Below are 16,410 nucleotides of genomic sequence, written 5' to 3'. Positions count from 1 at the left end.
GCCGCGTCTTCTGCGGAGATATTTAGTTTCTTGAGGTTCCCCACGATTTGTTTTATCTAATTGCTTTTCGGTCAGTTGGTCATCACTATCTTAATAATCTTTATGGACCGTTTGTCTCCGATAATCCAGTGTCGTGTTGGTATAACTTTCCCCTTCTTTTCCTGATGTAGTTGTAATCGCCTCTATCTGTTCGGTACAGTTCTTTTGTCGGTCTCTTTACATGGATCCTCTCACTATTATTCTCTCTTGTTTTTCTGTCTCCGTGACTTTCATTCTTCTCTTGATTGCAGTTGTTAATTGCAGTAGTTACTGAGACGTACATGGTCTCTTGTAAGACTACTGTGTTCTAATGTGTTGATTCGGTACTGATGGAGACATTTCTTTTGTTGTAGAGGTTTCTCATAAGTCTGTATGCTTTCTGTTGTTTTATGATCTTTTCTTTATTGAATATCGAGTTCATTCCCGTTTTCTGGTGTTTGGAAATTTCGACTTCTGCTATCTTTCCGTTCTTATTTTCCAGTGAATATATACCTGCGGATATTGTGTTGATGTACCGGGTACTTTGATATGAGATTAAGAACCTTTCTGGTTAAGATTTCGTACATTGTCTCTAGCACTTCTTCGGTTACTTTTCTGTTATTTGTGATGATTACTATATCATCAAAAAAAGCCAGACATTTTATGTTGATAGTTCTTTCCTTGTGTTTCCACATCTTTGTGCTATTGACTCCTTTGTCCCATCTCCCGAGTTAAACAGAATGGGTGACAAGCCATCTCCTTGTCCCAATCCTGCCCTGATTTGGAATGGTTCCGACGTCTCCCCATGTACCTCTCTTTGGATGTTGTATTTGTTAATGTTTCCTGGAAAACGTTTCTAATCTTGTTGTCCACCTTCGTTTTCACCAGTGTGTTGTCCGTCTATCGATGAAGTCGTAGGCCGTCTTGAAACCAATACTGTGTTCATAGACTTTCTCGTTGTTAATATTCTTCTCAAGCACCGGTTCTGTTAACTGCAACCTTTTCCTTTCCCTTCCTGAATCTTTCTTGGTATTCTCCTATCTGTTTATCTACGTGAAGCACTTGCCCACTTAACACGGCTTTGGATACAATATTATATGTGATGGATAGTAGTGTAATTCCTCTGTAGTTATTAATAACGTCTAATTATCTCGGAATAGACAAATACAAGTCCTGTATGGCTTTAAAGGGAATCTCATGCCATTCTTTCTGCAATAACAATAACGTACGTTTCTCTCCAAAGTAGACCACAAGAGCTCAATAAAACTAAAATCAGGGGGCTGTTTTGGCCATGGGATATGCAACAATTTATCCTCGTACTCGTTAAAGAAGTCCTGAACGACACGAGATACGTGAGCAGGATTCTTGCAACACAGCATCACCACTGCGGAACAAAAATTTTACCATGGGATAGACCTGATCAGCCATATAGTCACATAGTCCTTGACAATAACGCGACCTTACAGACTATTCGTTGGGCCCTTGGAACACCACGATTTCTCTGCCCTTTCTTGGGACATAAACTAGGTCAGATGTTGGAAACAGTATGAAACAAGACTCATCCGACCAAATGACATTCTTCCATTTCTTTGTAGTCCAGGTTTTGTGGCTTCTGTTCCAAGTTTCCCTGTAACGGGCCTTTGCATCACTGACGAGTGGTTTTGGAATTCCAGTCTCCACCGCAGTTCACTGTACACAGAGGTCGCTTCGTGGTGTTTTGATGCTGACAGTGTTCGCGAGAGCTGCGTTCAGTTCTGCAGTGGCTTTTGCTGCTGTTTTTCCCTTTATTTTTCATCACAATCGTCTTCAATGACCATGCGTGACGATCACTCAGCACATGCTTTATTCTCCGTTTTTCCTCGACTCCTTAGGTTACGAAAGTACCAACCATACGAGCAACAAGAACTGATGAACTCTCGAATGTTCTCAAATGTTCTGTCCACGCCAACAGCTTGCGTCGTACCGAGGACATTGTACAGGTGCTGCACCTGACAAAGTGTAATCTGCAGCCCTAGCTAACGTCTTCATCTGCGTTCATCATGAGTTTCTTGCGGTGTTTCCGTGTTTTCGTTTACCCTCTGTATGGACGCGTTAAATCCTCGTACTCTTCTTAGGGCAATTATAGATGTCTAAAATGGGTAGCCACGAGAATGTAAAGGAAATTCATACTAATTTTTGATAGTTCTCCGTTTTACGAAAATTTTTCATGAGGATATCGGCATGGCGCCTTGTGGTTAACCATCCTCGACACCTTTGAATTCATTGACCGTTTTTAATTACTTATTCAGAATGTTTATTTTAATTATGTTACTGCCAAAGTGGTCGTGTTAAACAAAACATTACTTAAAATGTATAAAAACGTAAACGTATGATCACGCGTCTGTTTACTGTGTTTCTTGTCTTGTTTTCCATAATTAACAGACGAAGATTTGCCGATCCCATACATATTTTTCCCTGTAAAGCTTCTTCAATTATTCTTAAATTAAATTATTTTACTCCATGTGTAGTGTACGGTGAATTCAATAGTAAAACTACAAGACGGGACTCAATCACTTACAGCTACCATTAGCAGTTACTACTGTTCCAGTGAGTTAACCAAGTCCACTGGCTCCAACTCAAAGCTTCAGTTCGTCACTTGTTCCTAACCATTCCAGATGAAACCTACCAGATACGATACTATTGCCCTAACAGCTGCTCTATGTTGCATACGATGGTGAGTCTGACGTCTCAGGCCTAAAACAAATAATGAAATGATAACTGCTACGAACTGGCCTAACAGTTTTTATAGTAATGAAATTCTGTCACTCTTGGCGGAGCGTCTGCTGTACAGTGTTGATCGTTTGAGACGGTAGGAGAGGTGTAATTGGGTGGTTCACCTTACGCAAAACACAGCAATCTTGGTTCGAATTTAGTCTAAACTATCGGTCACTCAAGTTTTTTTCGTTGTGCCTTTCCAGGCAGAGGCTGAGTTAAGCCTGTTTCTATTTCACCATCTTGTCCTCCGTGTGACAACTTTTCTTTCCTCCAGTGGTTTATCATTTATAGCTCTCACTGGCATCCGGGTCTCTAACATAGCAGAATGTATTCCTTACATTTCTTTTTCGTCTGTGGTTATACACTTCACAATTCTGCACTTACGTAAATCCTTCTAATTTATCGTCTTTGCCACAATATTTTGCACATTTTAGAAACTTCGTTTTCGGTTTTGGTGTCCCGTATCATAGTAGGCAAATACGGAACTCGTATGGGATCACTTTGTTGCTCGTCAGTCTGTTTGTTTGTTTGAAATTTCCTGTTTGATTAAAACTGTAAGCTGGACCAAGACTCGAGATCGGGAGAGTGTGTGTATCTCAGTGTTACGAGGTGGGTCAGTGGTTAGAACACTGGACTCGCATTCGGGGGGACGACATTCAAACCTGCGTCTGGCCATCCTGATTAAGGTTTCCCATCACTTCCCAAAATCGCTTAAGGCAAATAGCGGGATGGTTCCCTCGAAAGAGTAAGGCCGCTTTGCTTTTACATTCTTCCCTAATCCAAGCTTGTGCTCCGTCTTTAATGACCTCTTTGTCGACTGGAAGTTAAAGACTAATGTCGTCCTCCTCCTACTTCTCATCCTCCTCCTCGTCAGTATTAAGGCCCCTTTTTCTCAGGGACGGGTAGAGGTATCAAATTGAAATTTATGTCATGCACTAAGGCCTACTGCCCTTGATGGTGAAAACAATTTGAGCTTCTGAGTCAAAGCAATCAAATGCTGTGGCTAATACAACACATATTTAGATACTCACAAACTCACTCATCAAAACCTATAGTTTAGTTATCTTCGAATATACATGTCGGGCTGGTGCTCCAGCGGTAAAAAGCGTGCCTGGGATCCGCGGTCCGAACACAGATTTTTCAAGCCTTCGTTTGAGCAAAGCCTTCACCTCTCAACTGTGAGAGGATTCCTAGACACAACGTTGGTTCGAATTACGCGTTAAACTACATGTCCTTTTTCCCCGGTTGGATAGCTGGGGTAGATTAGGGACACGCAAGTCGCCGAAGTAGCGTCCATAAGAAAGACCTCCGCCAGCCCATTGAGCCACACAAGATTTTTATTATTATCTGTATATGTTGATAATTAAATTTTCACGGAACTCTCAGAGAGCGAATCCTCCTCGCACTTGTCTGGTTCTTTTAATTAGCAGAGATTCTACTTTCTTGCAGCCCAACAATCTGCTGCGAACAACATGGTGTTAGCTGCCTTTAGATACAAAACTGACTTCCGTCTGATTTTTAATTTCTCCCGAGTATGTTGGCGCAATGGTCAAACAACTGACACGAATCCGTAACGACGACTGTTCGTATCTCTGATCCGCCATACGAAGTTTGCCTCAACCGTCCAGGCCTGAAATCATTCAGGGAAACACTGAAAATGTAAACTAGCATGGCCAACTGACCCACACGGCACCAAAACAGAATTGGTGTTTCTTATCACTTGTTGCATACTTATCACGATCAGATTATTGTTGCTACTCTACTTCGAAATTTGATTGTCAACACTCAGCTACGTGGACTGAAGTGTTGAGGATTTTCTACCAGTTAACGCACAAGATTTATTTATAGCCTCTATCACAGTAACCATTTTTTGAACGGGTGATTATTATTGTTGTTGTGGTCTTTAGTAATAACACTTGTTTGATGTAGCTCTCCGACCTGATCAGCCTCTTGATCTATGAGTAAACAGTAAAACATACCGGGTGGTTATAATCTAAATGCAGCTACTCTAGGAGGACCAGTGTGAGCTTTAATTACCGTATGGCAGCGAAACTTGGTAGATATGATAAGGCGTTAATGCGGAACCGATTTATGCTGAAAAAATTAGTTCCAGTTTTGGTCACGAGATGCAAATCTAGTGCTGTGAATGCTAGAAACAAGTACGTAAATCCTTCCATTCGTAATGGATTAGGAACGGACGTGAGCAGAAAAGGTCAAAGAAGTGCGAGAGGTTTAATGTTGACCGTATCATTCGTATTATTAACCGCCGTTTGCACAATTTGTTCAATATGAGCACTGGAGACATCGAAGACATGCTGCATCCGTAAAACGGTGTGATTAGCAAATGCATTCTTTAACGTATCCCCGAAGCCACAAGTCACATGGCCATCAGATGAACTTGCAGGCCATGCGTCTGGAAAACCTCTGGAGATAATAAAAGGTTCATTAAAGTTTCCATTAAGCCTATCTTTCACTGGACGACCGACATGAGGTTTTCCCGCATCTTGCGGGAAAACAGTGGTTTCCACACTGTTGCGCTCCTCCAAAAAAGGAATCAGATGCTGTACATGGAGGTATCGATAAAGTGCAGACATCATGGTACACGTGACAGCCTCTCTGGGTGTATTGTCTTCAAAGAAAATGAGACCGAGAGTAAGGGTGCTTGTGAGTCAACTCCACGTAGTCAAATGCGACAAGGGTGATGGTTCTTCGTGCACAACACGGATAGGACGCCTTCCCCTTCATAGTGCCACACCAAGTTACTGTGTTCTCGAATTTCATTACCATCTTCTTCAACCCATTTATTGACATCTGGCGCCTCTTCAGACCTTTCAGTTGACAAAATTCTCTCAACGCAGCACTGTAATTGCTGCCGTTCACATAAAACAGTTTCACTGACACACGTGGTCTCTCTTCTTGATAGCCATAGAGTTCATTCACGTTAAGGCTTGTCGAATAATAGCCTGGATGTCATACTGTCCTATATGCAGTTCAGAGCGCCATATTGCACCTGGTAGCTAAAATTGCAACTGATTTTTGTCCAGTGTAAGTCACATTTATGCATTAGCATATTTACCAGGTTCCTCTGCCATACGATTATTACAGCCCAACCTAGATCTCCATGAGCAGCTGGAGTTGAGTTATAACCACCAAGTACATCTTAATGAACCTGTTCACTGAGTCAATACTTGGTCTCCCTCTATCATTTTTAGCCCCGACACCATACTTAGCAAAATGACGAGTCTTTGATGGCCCAGCAAGATCCCTATTAGACGATTAATCTTTTAGCCAAGCCAAGCCATAAATCTCTTTTCTCCCTAATTCCATTCGGTACTTTCTCATTAGTTGCTCGATCGTCCCTCCCCCCACCTCCCCCCTTCTGCGGTAGCTGAGTGGTCAGTGCGATGGTATGTGAATCCTAAAGACCCGGGATCGATTCCTGGCTGGGTCTGAGATTTTCTCCGCTTACGGAATGGGTGTTTTGTTGTCTTAATCATCATCATTTCATTCCCATCGACGCGCAAGCTGCCGAAATGGCATCAAATTGAAAGACTTGCACCCGGCGAACGGTCGGTCTACCCGACGGGAAGCCCTAGTCACACAACATTTATTTAGTTACTCGATACACCCACTCAATATTCAGCATTCTCATATAGCACCATATTTCAGAAGCTCCTATTCTCTTCTTGTCTGAACATTCTACCGACCATGTTTATAGTCCGTCCAAGGCTATACTCCACACAAAGTTCTTGAGAAAGTAATTATTAACACTTCAAATTTATATTTGATTTTAATACATTGCCTTTGTTAGGAATGTTTCTCTTAGTATTGTCAGTCTGCTCTTTACATATTATTTGCACTTCCACAGCCAGTTGTATTTCTGCTCCAAACAGCAAAATAGATCTGCTGCTGTTAGTATCTCATTTCGTAATCTAATTTCCGCGACATAGCCTCATTTCATTCGACTACATTCCAGAACATTTGTTTTACTTTTGTTGGTGTTCATCTTGTAACCTCTTTTTAAAACAGTGTCCATTACGTTCAACTCCTCTGCCAAGCCGGCCGCGGTGGCCGAGCGGTTCTAGGCGCTTCAGTCTGGAACCGCGCGACTGCTACTGTCGCAGGTTCGAACCCTGCCTCGAGCATGGATGTGTGTGATGTCCTTAGGTTAGTTAGGTTTAAGTAGTTCTAAATTCTAGGGGACTGATGACCTCAGGTGTTAAGTCCCATAGTGCTCAGAGCCATTTGAACCATTTTGCTCTGCCAAGTACTTTTCGCCTCTGAGAAAATTAGAAAGACGTTGGTAATTTTCACAGTTTTAATTTCTTCCCACTGACCTTTAAATGTTTTTCCTAATTTCTGTATTCTAAGATACGCCATAGGGTGTGTTTTAACATCTGTGTTCCTACTTTTCTCCAGAACCCAAACTGATCTACCCCAAGGTCGGCCGTTTCCAGGCTGATCGATAAATAATTTCTGTATGTATTTTGCAACCATCTCCTGTTAAACTGCTGGTTTATTGATATTCGGATTCTTCAACACTTGCCTTCTTTGGAATTGGGCTTATTACATTCGTCTTGCAGTCTGATGGTATTTTGCCTGTCTCATATATCTTGAAAACTATGTGGAAAAGTTCTGTCATGGCTCTTTTTCCCATCAAGCTCAGTAGTTCTGAGGGAAAGACGTCTATATCGATAAGTGCTCTGTGAAAATTTTCTCGCAGTGTCATATTTCCCATCGCTTCTTTATCTTCTTCCTTTTGCATAATATTACAATCAAGTTCGTCTCCCCAGTATAGTCCTATAAATTTTATTCCGTCTATAAGCCTCGTATGGAAGTGAAACATGGACGATAAATAGTTTAGACAAGAAGAGAATAGAAGCTTTCGAAATGTGGTGCTACAGAAGAATGCTGAAGATTAGATGGGTAGATCACATAAGACCAGAAGAAGGGATCGGTTGGTAGGTCATTTTCTGAGGCATCAAGGGATCACCAATTTAGTACTGGAGGGCAGCGTGGAGGGTAAAAATCGTAGAGGTAAACTAAGAGATGAATACACAAAGCAGATTCAGAAGGATGTAGGCGGCAGTAGGTACTGGGAGGTGAAGAGACTTGCGCAGTATAGAGTAGCATGGAGAGCTGCATCAAACCAGTCTCAGGACTGAAGACCACCACAACAACAAGCCTCTTGTTCTTCGTTTAGTTGTGGCTTGCCATCTGAGCTCCTAATATTTATACCGCTGTTTCTCTTTCATAGATAGGTTACCATAGCTGTCCCATAGGCGACAGCTATCTTATCTTAACTCATGTAGGCTATCCTTCTGTCATAGGATCAGTATTGCCTCTCGTGCTCCTACATTTGTCCGGAACACTAACAGATCTTCTTCGAGGTCAGCTTGCACCAGTTTCTCTGTTCTTGCTGTAAATTATTCGTTTCACCATGACTTATTAAAGTGGCTGCTCTGATGATTAAGTAATACAAGTTAAGTTCCGTGCTGGTTACACGTGTAATTTGTCATTTCTGATTCGTTCATGCTTGATTATTGTGGTAAAGCCTGTCAGTGCAAAAAGTCATCTTGTATTTACTAGTTAGTGTAAAAAAATGGCTCTGAGCACTATGGGACTTAACTTCTGAGGTCATTGGTCCCCTAGAACTTAGAACTACTGTTGTGTACACAGTTCCGCGTAGCCAGCACGTACACAACTTTCCCACTAGAGCGCGCCCCGTTAAGCATAACAGCGCAGGCGCAGCGCTCGTCCATCTCCGCACTACTAGATGGCGCTGCCATAGAGGCGGACCAAATTCTGCTTCCGCCTATCCGCGTATTAATATGTAACGCAGCCAACTAGATTGCTGCTAACGTAGAACCTTTTCTCCTCGCAGATCACACTCGCACAGTGATACATGAACGCGCAAGGTATTATAACGAGTGTACAGACCTCCGATTAGTCAGTCTGCATTTGTCTGCACCGGTCTGCATTCGTCTACATTTTTCTGTACCAATCTACAGTCAAGTTTCATTCTGCGCCTAATAAGATTACCATATTCCTGTACATAACCCTGAAGATAAATGTAAAAGACACCTTTGTCAAGTATCAGAGAAATATGTGAGAATAAGATTAACGTACCAATACCAAACGAACTTCAGATTTTTATGCTTTTTATTATTTTAATAAATGTGTGTGAAAATTAATCAAGTTCTGTTTAAAGTTGGTCACCGTCAATCTGCTACTCTAAGCGTGAAGGTGGCATTTCTATCGTGTGACCTAACGGCATAAGATAAACACGCCACGATAAGACCACGAGACATATTTCTGACACTCGCCTACTTCGTTAGAGCGACAAGTCAAATAATCTGATGGTGTTTGTACTGAAGGTCTTACAGTACGCACACTTAAATCTAACTACATCACACACATCCATGCTCGAGGCAGGATTCGAACTTGCGACCGTAGCGGTCGCGCGGCTCCAAACTGCAGCGCCTAGAACCATTCAGCCACCCCGGCCGCCTAGGTAGTGTAGTGATGCTCTCATGCAGCATGACTATTATTATCAAGTGACAAAGCTTCCTTCATTAAATATTAGACACAAAGCAAACACTTGTTTTCCCCGAATATTCGCAATATTTAACATAACTACATTGAGTGCGCCAGCGACGTGGAGAACAAAATAACGGACGCGCCTGCTTCCACGTATATTGAGTGCTATGAGTTATTGCTGGCTAACAAATTGGCGCATGAGGATTAATCTAGATGATAGGATTGTACGTGTTACGTGTGGGAATGAGTACGAGGTGAACAGGGTGCGTTAATGCTAGCCTGCGACACGACGGAGCTGTGGGGCGGCGGTGAGCGGGAGCGCCGGGGGGCCTTGGCATATAGCGCGTGGTGCGTGGCTGGAGCGTGCGTACTGACGCACTGCGCTGCACTGCCAACGTCCGCATAGCGCGGCGCGGGCCGCCTCCCACTAGGAAGTGTGAGACAAAAGACCCACACGGTCACTGCCCGCTAGCGGCGCGGAATGTTCCAGCTGGACCGGCCCGTTCGGCAGTTTGGGCGGGCACACTGCTTATGCGCGACCATTGTAAACGTGCGCTGCGCCGCTTCCTTGTTCCCTTGAACTATAAGTTACGACAGACGGAAGACTTTGCCGTCAGCGAATGCCAAGTGCAGTACGTACTGTGCTCCAGAATGAATGGGGGGAGAGGGTAGTGTTGCCCTTCCACCTACGTCACTGAATTTCACTGCCCAGTCAGTCCGCTAAATTCCTGCCGAATGAAATGGCGCGGTATAGCTTCTCAGATATGACTGTGGCGTGAAAGCTTCTTAAATAACATAACACAGTACATTGTCCTGAATGGCACGCATTCATCGGAGACAATGGATCCTCAGTAGTGGCACAGGGAACAGGGGAGTGCGATAGGCCCATTCCATTTTCATTTCTTCGGGCATTGTCCACTCAGCCAGCCTCCAGTACATAACATGTTACAATTTAAAAGGTTCACCCAAACATATACATCACAAAAACACACACAAATGAGCGCGCGCGCGCACGCCTGCACGCGCAAAACTCACACGAAATACTGAAACCTCTCTTTAGAAAAATTTTTGAATGACTGCTGATAAACCTCTTACATTATTTGATTTTCAAACAGCTGAGCAGAACTAAAAGTACTCAGACATTTCTCTCTTTACTTATTCTGATCAACACTAAACTGACACACAATATTTCTAGCGCAACGCAATCTGACTTTCAATAATCTCTACAAAAGAGTGGCCCTGACTAACAATAACGTATACCTTTCAATAATCACTTACCTCACAAAAATCTTCGTTACTCGAAGTACTGCAATACATCGAGCGCCACTACTGCCAGCTAAATAAAAGATTCAAACTACTGAAGGCACTAACTACTGATAGGCCTAGTTAGCAAATGAAAGGTTTTGCTAGAGAACAAACAATGTATTTACCTTAATAGTGTTCAAAAGTCATAATATATATATATATATGTATACAGGGTGTTTCAAAAATGACCGGTATATTTGAAACGGCAATAAAAACTAAACGAGCAGCGATAGAAATACACCGTTTGTTGCAATATGCTTGGGACAACAGTACATTTTCAGGCGGACAAACTTTCGAAATTACAGTAGTTACAATTTTCAACAACAGATGGAGCTGCAAGTGATGTGAAAGATATAGAAGACAACGCAGTCTGTGGGTGCGCCATTCTGTACGTCGTCTTTCTGCTGTAAGCGTGTGCCGTTCACAACGTGCAAGTGTGCTGTAGACAACATGGTTTATTCCTTAGAACAGAGGATTTTTTTGGTGTTGGAATTCCACCGCCTAGAACACAGTGTTGTTGCAACAAGACGAAGTTTTCAACGGAGGTTTAATGTAACCAAAGGACCGAAAAGCGATACAATAAAGGATCTGTTTAAAAAATTTCAACGGACTGGGAACGTGATGGATGAACGTGCTGGAAAGGTAGGGCGACCGCGTACGGCAACCACAGAGGGCAACGCGCAGCTAGTGCAGCAGGTGATCCAACAGCGGCCTCGGGTTTCCGTTCGCCATGTTGCAGCTGCGGTCCAAATGACGCCAACGTCCACGTATCGTCTCATGCGCCAGAGTTTACACCTCTATCCATACAAAATTCAAATGCGGCAACCCCTCAGCGCCACTACCATTGGTGCACGAGAGACATTCGCTAACAATATAGTGCACAGGATTGATGACGGCGATATGCATGTGGGCAGCATTTGGTTTACTGACGAAGCTTATTTTTACCTGGACGGCTTCGTCAATAAACAGAACTGGCGCATATGGGGAACCGAAAAGCCCCATGTTGCAGTCCCATCGTCCCTGCATCCTCAAAAAGTACTGGTCTGGGCCGCCATTTCTTCCAAAGGAATCACTGGCCCATTTTTCAGATCCGAAACGATTACTGCATCACGCTATCTGGACATTCTTCGTGAATTTGTGGCGGTACAAACTGCCTTAGACTACACTGCGAACACCTCGTGGTTTCTGCAAGATGGTGCCCGGCCACATCGCACGGCCGACGTCTTTAATTTCCTGAATGAATATTTCGATGATCGTGTGATTGCTTTGGGTTATCCGAAACATACAGGAGGCGGCGTGGATTGGCCTCTCTATTCGCCAGACATGTGACTTCTTTCTGTGGGGACACTTGAAAGACCAGGTGTACCGCCAGAATCCAGAAACAATTGAACAGCTGAAGCAGTACATCTCATCTGCATGTGAAGCCATTCCGCCAGACACGTTGTCAAAGGTTTCGGGTAATTTCATTCAGAGACTACGCCATATTATTGCTACGCATGGTGGATATGTGGAAAATATCGTACTATAGAGTTTCCCAGACCGCAGCGCCATCTGTTGTTGAAAATTGTAACTACTGTAATTTCGAAAGTTTGTCTGCCTGAAAATGTACTGTTGTCCCAAGCATATTGCAACAAATGGTGTATTTCTATCGCTGCTCGTTTAGTTTTTATTGCCGTTTCAAATATACCGGTCATTTTTGAAACACCCTATATCAGTTCAAGACATCCAGTCTTACAAATTTACTCTATCTAGCGGACACACGTCCAGATCATCCGCTCTTAAAATTCTGCCATCTCTCTCCCGACATCCACCACTGCTGGCGGCTCACCTCCAACTGCGCAACGCTATGCACTGTTCACATCCAACTGCCCACTACAATAGAGAATATTTCAACTTTGCCAACTAACCACAGACTGCACACAGCACGACCAGTGATTTTCATACAGAGCGCTACGTGGCGTTACGAATGTAAAAACCTAAACAGCCTGATTTTCATACAGAGCTCTACGTGGCGTTACCAACATAAAAACCTAAACAGCCTACTTACAATACTTACAGGATAACAATTATTGAAATATATGAAATAAAATCGTTATAACTTCTGAACGGTTTGCATTAGGACGTTCCAACGGTACGGTTGGCCACAGGGAATGATGGGAATTAGTAAACACATTATGTTTTGTTTTAGCGACAAAGCTCACTTTCATTTGGATGGGTTCGTCAATAAGCAAAATTGGCACATTTGGAAGGCTGAGTATCCGCATTTCGTTATCGAGAAGTCTCTTCACCCTCAACGGGTGACTGTGTGGTATGCAGTATCCAGTCACAGAATAATCGGTGCGATAATCCTTGATGGTAAGGTGACTACCGAATGGTACGTGAAAGTTTTGGAAGATGATTTCTTCCCCATTATCCAAAGTGACCCTGATTTCTACAAGATGTTGTTCATGCAAGACGGAGGTTGACCCAATCGAAACAGGAGAGTTTTTGATATCGTGGAGGAGCACTTTCGGGATCGCATTCTGGCTCTTGGTTACCCAGTGGCCGTTAGCATGGGCCTCGATTTGCCGCCGTATTCTCCGCACCCGAAAATATACGACTGGTTTTCGTAAGCTACACTCCTGGAAATTGAAATAAGAACACCGTGAATTCATTGTCCCAGGAAGGGGAAACTTTATTGACACATTCCTGGGGTCAGATACATCACATGATCACACTGACAGAACCACAGGCACATAGACACAGGCAACAGAGCATGCACAATGTCGGCACTAGTACAGTGTATATCCACCTTTCGCAGCAATGCAGGCTGCTATTCTCCCTTGGAGACGATCGTAGAGATGCTGGATGTAGTCCTGTGGAACGGCTTGCCATGCCATTTCCACCTGGCGCCTCAGCTGGACCAGCGTTCGTGCTGGACGTGCAGACCGCGTGAGACAACGCTTCATCCAGTCCCAAACATGCTCAATGGGGGACAGATCCGGAGATCTTGCTGGCCGGGGTAGTTGACTTACACCTTCTAGAGCACGTTGGGTGGCACGGGATACATGCGGACGTGCATTGTCCTGTTGGAACAGCAAGTTCCTTGCCGGTCTAGGAATGGTAGAACGATGGGTTCGATGACGGTTTGGATGTACCGTGCACTATTCAGTGTCCCCTCGACGATCACCAGTGGTGTACGGCCAGTGTAGGAGATCGCTCCCCACACCATGATGCCGGGTGTTGGCCCTGTGTGCCTCGGTCGTATGCAGTCCTGATTGTGGCGCTCACCTGCACGGCGCCAAACACGCATACGACCATCATTGGCACCAAGGAAGAAGCGACTCTCATCGCTGAAGACGACACGTCTCCATTCGTCCCTCCATTCACGCCTGTCGCGACACCACTGGAGGCGGGCTGCACGATGTTGGGGCGTGAGCGGAAGACGGCCTAACGGTGTGCGGGACCGTAGCCCAGCTTCATGGAGACGGTTGCGAATGGTCCTCGCCGATACCCCAGGAGCAACAGTGTCCCTAATTTGCTGGGAAGTGGCGGTGCGGTCCCCTACGGCACTGCGTAGGATCCTACGGTCTTGGCGTGCATCCGTGCGTCGCTGCGGTCCGGTCCCAGGTCGACGGGCACGTGCACCTTCCGCCGACCACTGGCGACAACATCGATGTACTGTGGAGACCTCACGCCCCACGTATTGAGCAATTCGGCGGTACGTCCACCCGGCCTCCCGCATGCCCACTATACGCCCTCGCTCAAAGTCCGTCAACTGCACATACGGTTCACGTCCACGCTGTCGCGGCATGCTACCAGTGTTAAAGACTGCGATGGAGCTCCGTATGCCACGGCAAACTGGCTGACACTGACGGCGGCGGTGCACAAATGCTGCGCAGCTAGCGCCATTCGACGGCCAACACCGCGGTTCCTGGTGTGTCCGCTGTGCCGTGCGTGTGATCATTGCCTGTACAGCCCTCTCGCAATGTCCGGAGCAAGTATGGTGGGTCTGACACACCGGTGTCAATGTGTTCTTTTTTTCCATTTCCAGGAGTGTATATTAAAGACAAGGTGTACAAGAGTAAACTCAAAACCACTGCAGAGCTGAAAACAGCCGTTCATGAGATCATCGATAGCAATGTTCTTCCGACACTTCCGCGGGTCATGCAGAATTTCGCAATTCGTCTGCGCCGCAACAGTGCCAATGGTTTAAATGTCTCTGAGCACTATGGCACTTAACTTCTGAGGTCATCAGTCCCGTAGAACTTAGAACTACTTAAACCTAACTAACCTAAGGACATCACACACACCCATGCCCGAGGCAGGATTCGAACCTGCGACCGTAGCAGTAGCGCGGTGCCAGGCTGTAGCGCCTAGAACCGCTTGGCCACCCTGGCCGGCCATCGCCAATGATGGTAGGCATATCGAACATGTCATTACATAAATTCGAATATCTCTAGTGACGTTTACATGTTGAATAAAGTGTATGCACGCCGTAGTTTGTAACTAATTTACGTTATTTTTTTCATATAGTTCAACAATTCTGACCTGTACATTGGTTTATGCAGAACAGTTAAATCATGATGCGTTCAGCTACCTAAAAGTGATAGATGTGTCTGTTCAATGTATAAGCATTCTAGAAAAATGTATCTATTAATGTAAACACTGCATATTCTTTTTACAGAAACTTGCTCTTTGTGCAACGTGTGCTTTAGATATCGTATTCAACTGTGTAGCAATACATTGGCCGTATGTTGTGCATATTAAATGTGTCGTGAAGCAAAACTTTAAATTCAGTGAAATACTGAATCTGAAATAATGAAAACTAATCTAATTAAATGCGAAAAATAACTAATTGTGTACTCAGTGACTATTTAACTGAACTCAGTACTGAAGTACATTATGAAAATAGTATTACACTAATGTAATTTCTGATTTGAAATGCCTACAAAAATAAAACTCTGCTTTATGCAGAAGAAAAATAACTGTCTGAGATTACCTACACTGTTCAGTGTAAACTGATCGGCTTGCTTAGCACAGCACCTGAAAATTCTGACTACAAACTGTTTTTTCAAAAAATGTAAAGTGAGATCTGCCCTGAAATAAAAGTATCTTACCTCATTACCACATGCTCAGCATGTTGACTCGTGTCTGGTGTACTGACGTTCTCGAAGGCAAACAGACATCAGCAGATGCAGCGATTAAAGAAAAAATAAGGTACTCACTACATTAATTTTTTTGTATATCAGAACAATATGTGGTTTCGTGTGGCTTAAGGTGCAATGCACACGCGACAAAGTATTCAAAAATTTTCTAAGGAGGTGGAGGACGGTTCTACTGTAATGAAAGTCGTTCTTGAAAAATTAAACTCTGATTATTGTCAGAAGAGAACACAAAACATAAGAAGAGCCTAACAATTACAAAATTCTCTCAATGTAAAAACTACAGACATTACAATCATTTGTGTTATTTGTGACATATGAAAACAAAAAGTTCATATTAACACTAATCATGAATTTTATTAGTCATCTGAGGGACAAACAGTTCTTTTTGCGCATGCACTTGTTAACTTGAAACATTTCTGCAAAAAGTCATCTCCATCAATAGATTCAATAACACATGTTTCCAAAAAAGTTTTCATCTCCATAATAAAATATTCCAGATAATTTCTCTCAGAATCACAAATATTAAAACTCCTTCTTTAAAAATTCAACTACCTGCTACTACGACTCAAAAAGAATCCCCTAGCGCAGCACAACTGATAGGCGAACAAGCGAACCACAGATAAAATTAAACACAGAGCCAGAGATC

This window comes from Schistocerca piceifrons, chromosome 7, assembly GCF_021461385.2.
Source record: "Schistocerca piceifrons isolate TAMUIC-IGC-003096 chromosome 7, iqSchPice1.1, whole genome shotgun sequence".
Lineage (NCBI taxonomy): Eukaryota > Metazoa > Arthropoda > Insecta > Orthoptera > Acrididae > Schistocerca > Schistocerca piceifrons.
The sequence above is the reverse complement of the archived record's forward strand: the minus strand, read 5'-3'. Positions refer to the sequence as shown.